Source organism: Pelophylax lessonae (assembly GCF_965119305.1).
Source record: "Pelophylax lessonae genome assembly, chromosome: 1".
NCBI classification, from domain to species: domain Eukaryota; kingdom Metazoa; phylum Chordata; class Amphibia; order Anura; family Ranidae; genus Pelophylax; species Pelophylax lessonae.
This window is the reverse complement of record NC_138768.1, coordinates 301,512,842-301,519,068: the sequence shown is the minus strand read 5'-3', so window position 1 is coordinate 301,519,068 and position 6,227 is coordinate 301,512,842.

The following is a 6,227-nucleotide window of genomic DNA, read 5'->3' as shown; positions in this document are numbered from 1 at the left end:
AAAGACAAGGAAAGTTAACCATCACATGACATCACTTCTGCAGTCGGCTGTTGTTGGCCGACAAAATTCGTGTGCAGTCTTTTGCAGTTTTCAACAGACACGACAGCCCTGGACAAAAGACGGCCGATCGTTCGGCCGACGATCAGTACGTGTGTACGGGGCTAAAGGAAGTATGGTTTGTCCAGGAGAAAAAGTAAAATAGAATCATTTTAATTCCAATCTGTATTTATTAGTCATTAAGTGTAGTTGTTTCTGAATTAAAGGGAGAGATTAAATTAGTGATGTTTCAATCTGCCCAGAGAGTTTGTGATGATTGCTTTGGGGTACCAATCCGTGTATCGAAATGGTGTCATGAATTGTGTGATTTCCGAAATTGAGGGTGTTAGAACTTTACTTGAAAGGAAAAACATGTTTCGTGTTTACTTTTTTTTATTCTTTAGCTTTTACTTGTCTTTGGCTTTGCTGACCTTTTGGTATTTATTCTGTTTTAGGTCCCAGCATAGTAATATTTTTTAATATTTAATATTATTTAAAAAAAAATAATTTAAACTTGGATCCTCGAATTGAAAAGTTTAAGAACCCCTGTTCTAGCTTTATCTACAGGAAGCCCGTGGGCCACAATCATAATTGTACCATGCACAACATCCTTTATCTTCAATTTTCTATCAGAGTACATTTCCTACAAACAGTTGAGATTTATATCTCTAGTAAGAAAAAAAGACTGCTTGTGGGAGGTAAACAGCACTGAGAAAGTAGCCCAGATAATATGAAATGGAAGATATTTCAAAAAGTATAATCACAGAATGAATATCAGTAATGTTTGCAGTTTTGCTTGAGTACATTATGGAGGAGTGTTCTTAATAAAGAAGCACTGTAGTGTATTCCAGTGTCTATATAATATAGCGCTCATCATTAAGCACTGCAGGTAAAATCTGCAATCACAGCTTCAGGGCTGCCTGAAACTCAAAGTTCCAGGGGAAATCCTCTTTTATTTATATAAAAAGATAGAAATGGGTGTAGCGGGGTCTTCCATTATACAAGTTCTAAAAGACTGCTGCTTGACATTTGAGAGGAACTCGGCTCCATCTAGTGGCCAAAAGGACACATTGCAGCGGCTATAGAATTTCTTTTGATGTTATTTTCCTTTCAGGAAGTTGAGCAGTCTTCATCGCCCATAGTGCTTTGAGAGTACCAGGGTGCACTGCTGCACCGCACAGCCTTCTGGGGGAAGCTTTATAAAGGAAGGGAGGAGCCAGGCTCACTCTCTTGGGAAAGACACAGTGAGACAAGCAGGATGCCAGTGCTGTGGGCTGATGCTGTATGCTAGGCCGAAACTCCTGGGCCTTAAGTGACTAAGTTGCAGTGTTTCATCTCCAGTAGAGGATCCCTCCTGGAGGTCCCATCGATGTTCTACAGAGACCAGACTCATCCACCCCAAATACCTAGCGCGGCTGGTGACAGAGGCCGGAGACTGAGACAGCAGCGGAGGCTTCCTGGGAGACAGTCCTGTTGGTGAGAGGGCACCTGCCCAAAAACTGACTCTATCTATCAAAGAAGTAACTTTAGTCAGGATTAGCCTTAGAGTAGTAGAAGGCAATATACCAGGTGGCCCAGTTCATCTCTCACAGAAGTTTTACCGCCAATCCTGCACAGACACCCCGCGGTGATTACTAACTGTTTGCTGCCATTCTCTCTATTGATCACCCATCCTCAATGTGGATTACAAATTGCGAGTGCACCAACGTTGCTAGCGAAGATATAGAGAAGAAACAGCGGACTCAGATAGGTCTGACATTCTGATACTGTGTCTAACTGAATGCTGAGCCTTATCTCCAAAAGTATAATAGTGATTAAGATGGTGGTCCTATAGGCTCTGAGACATTTCCTGAAACAATTAATGTGCCCTTGAGGAGTGATATCACAGTATTTATCTTATCTTTGATTAATTAATCAGTATATCCTTTTACAAAGTCATATTTTACTGTATCGAAACTGTTTATTTGATTTACAGTAAATAACTTTCCTGTTTAAAAGCAAGCTTGTGTGTGGTCACCTTGTATTACCCAGAAGGACTGCAGCTGGAGAGAGGTAACAGGTCATTATTATTTATTGAAGTGTTATATTCCAATCTGTGTAGCCATTTGGTATTCCAGTCCTATTCTGGGTCAGTTGTGCCTAGGGAGGGTTCGAGCCAATTCTGTGGGTTGTTAGGCAGGACGTAGACCCAATAATCTAATCAGCAGCTCCTGCGGGGGTGGTGCTACACGGGTGATACTAAAAATAGCTGTGATATCAGTCCATTTGTACAGTGCCTTGCGAAAGTATTCGGCCCCCTTGAACTTTGCGACCTTTTGCCACATTTCAGGCTTCAAACATAAAGATATAAAACTGTAATTTTTTGTGAAGAATCAACAACAAGTGGGACACAATCATGAAGTGGAACGAATTTTATTGGATATTTTAAACTTTTTTAACAAATAAAAAACTGAAAAATTGGTTGTGCAAAATTATTCAGCCCCTTTACTTTCAATGCAGCAAACTCTCTCCAGAAGTTCAGTGAGGATCTCTGAATGATCCAATGTTGACCTAAATGACTAATGATAATAAATAGAATCCACCTGTGTCTAATCAAGTCTCCGTATAAATGCACCTGCACTGTGATAGTCTCAGAGGTCCGTTTATAGCGCAGAGAGCATCATGAAGAACAAGGAACACACCAGGCAGGTCCGAGATACTGTTGTGGAGAAGTTTAAAGCCGGAATGGGATACAAAAAGATTTCCCAAGCTTTAAACATCCCAAGGAGCACTGTGCAAGCAATAATATTGACATGGAAGGAGTATCAGACCACTGCAAATCTAGGAAGACCTGGCCGACCCTCTAAACTTTCAGCTCATACAAGGAGAAGACTGATCAGAGATGCAGCCAAGAGGCCCATGATCACTCTGGATGAACTGCAGAGATCTACAGCTGAGGTGGGAGACTCTGTCCATAGGACAACAATCAGTCGTATACTGCACAAATCTGGCCTTTATGGAAGAGTGGCAAGAAGAAAGCCATTTCTTAAAGATATCCATAAAAAGTGTCCTTTAAAGTTTGCCACAAGCCACCTGGGAGACACACCAAACATGTGGAAGAAGGTGCTCTGGTCAGATGAAACCAAAATTGAACTTTTTGGCAACAATGCAAAACGTTATGTTAGGTGTAAAAGCAACACAGCTCATCACCTTGAACACACCATCCCCACTGTCAAACATGGTGGTGGCAGCATCATGGTTTGGGCCTGCTTTTCTTCAGCAGGGACAGGGAAGATGGTTAAAATTGATGGGAAGATGGATGGAGCCAAATACAGGACCATTCTGGAAGAAAACCTGATGGAGTCTGCAAAAGACCTGAGACTGAGACGGAGATTTGTCTTCCAACAAGACAATGATCCAAAACATAAAGCAAAATCTACAATGGAATGGTTCACAAATAAACATATCCAGGTGTTAGAATGGCCAAGTCAAAGTCCAGACCTGAATCCAATCGAGAATCTGTGGAAAGAACTGAAAACTGCTGTTCACAAACGCTCTCCACCCAACCTCACTGAGCTGGAGCTGTTTTGCAAGAAGGAATGGGCAAAAATTTCAGTCTCTCGATGTGCAAAACTGATAGAGACATACCCAAAGCGACTCACAGCTGTAATCGCAGCAAAAGGTGGCGCTACAAAGTATTAACTTAAGGGGGCTGGATCATTTTGCACGCCCAATTTTTCAGTTTTTTATTTGTTAAAAAAGTTTGAAATATCCAATAAATTTCGTTCCACTTCATGATTGTATCCCACTTGTTGATTCTTCACAAAAAATTACAGTTTTATATCTTTATGTTTGAAGCTTGAAATGTGGCAAAAGGTTGCAAAGTTCAAGGGGGCCAAATACTTTCGCAAGGCACTGTATATTTTAATTACAATGTAGTTTTATAGAGGGGCTATGTCTTCTAGAGTACCCCAACTGTGAAGTGTCCCCACTGTAGATGCTGACTTTTTCCCTTCACCTACAGAAAATAGAAGCTCATTAGATTTTTAGCAGGATCAACAGGTATTTATTTTTTTTTCACTTATCCATTATTGAATAAATAAAATACTTTTAATCAAATATAAAACAGGAAAAAGGAAGAAAATAAGAGAAATACATTGATTTTATTTAAAGTGCACGTAAACCCGAAATCAAATTTTTGGTGTGTTTGGCCTCATGCCTCACTGTATATAGTTTAAAGGAAATCATTTTCTTGCCTGAAGATCCTGCCAGTAACTGAATGTGCTGTTCAGGCTGACACAGCTAAGCCACTGACTGGTGATAATTAGCTGCAGCATTGTCCGTTCCCTCTTGTCTATTGGGCTGGGTATCTGATAGACCTGATAGGCAGCCAACTTAAGGAGTGCAAGCAGAGAGCTGACAACACTGCTGTCAGTCTGAAACAGGAAGTGCTGTTACTGGCAGGATCTTCCTTTCAGATTAACAAAATATGAGATAAGATGCCAAGCATACTACAAAATAGAATTGGATAATTAGAATAAAATAGTTTGGACTGAAGAGTCCTGAATCCAGTAATCCATCCCTGTAGAAATTTAGGACAGGTCATCTCTGGTTCTAAAGCAGTGGTTGCAAACTGAGGCCCGGAGGCCAGATGTGGCCCGTTGCTTGCTTTTATCCAGCCCTTGGGGCACTATTAGTATTTACACTGATACCTCTAGAGAGGAGGCGCCGCGTCATCACATCTAGACCAGGCAGCGGTCTGCACTGCAGGCGGACCCCGCCATACAGCTCCTCCGTGAGGGAACTCGCTATTATTGTCTTCACAACTGTAAGTGCAACCACTTGTTTTAATAAAAATCTACTGTTGGTAATGCACCATTGCGGTCCCCTCTGTTGTGTCCCCTATTATTGAGGTCGACCAGACTAAGGAGTTACAGCAGCCAATCAGAGTCTAGCCACCTTTGGCAGGATCTTCTTTCGTCAGGCTTTCTGACTGGGTCTGTTCCTCTTGGACACAAGCAACTACATCAGCCATCCTAGAGTCCAGTAACCCCCGGCAGGACCACTCATCACCATAGAACCAGGCTTCTTGTTTGGCTTTTGTCCGGTAAGAGTCTAGGGAGCACGAGTGTGTCAGAGTGCCTTCTGTATTTCTGGGAACTTTTCTACCTGGCTGCATGACCTTTGGAGCGGTCATATTCATATATGCCCTTAACGTTTAACTTCTGGTAAGAGGCCAAGCTGGTGGTGGGACTTTGCACCTTCCAATCACAGTTCACCTTTCCCCAAGCTGGAAGTTTTTGTCACCATTTTTTGCACTTTATTTATGGACTTATAATATGGACGTTTATTGCACATTGGTGTATCACTAGTCACCTTCTGGACATTTTTTGTTTTACACGATTTGCATACGTTTTCATTTTTTTGCATTATTATTGCATTTTTGGTTTATTTGTTTACATCATTTTGTATGTTGCACATATGCACTAGGGCAGCGCACCTGATTTCTTTACCTATTCTACAACATACACTCTAAGGTAGCAGCACACCCTATATTGAATCAGCGCACTTTCCTACCCACCACTTACATACAGAGTTGACTTAACTCTTCTGAGGAACTTTTGCCCTTTGTTGCCTATTCTCTATCAGCCTACCTGGAACTTTATTTTTGGACCTTGTTCATGGACTTTTGACTTGTATTGTTTATTCCAATACATATGATTTAAATTTGTTTTATCTTGTTTATATACCTAAAGCACCAACATTGCCTGTTTTTTTCCTAGATGTGTAGACTCGTTCACTCTACATAGACATCTCCACCGGCGAACACTCCGTGCACAGGTCTGTTTGCCGGTAGAGATCTATGTGCATTGCGGTGCGAGTCAATATCCTTTTGTTTTGATATCTATCTTTTTGAAGGGGTACACGCTTATGTCTTTCTACTATGCTTGATCACCATAGTGGAAACAACATGGCTCTTTCCCTGCAGATAGCCTCACGTCTATGGGAACAGTAGTATAATCCTATTGGGCATTGTTCGCTGAAGCTTTGCTAAATGGGATTCACACCAGTAGTAATGGAGGAAGTCCATGCCCGGGTTTGATTGGAGCGTTCACAGTTCTACATGCTGGTTTCATTGTGTAGGGTTAGGCAATAAGCCATGCACACTGTTCCGTTTATTCAAGTCTGTGTACTTCCTCTTCCTGTTATAT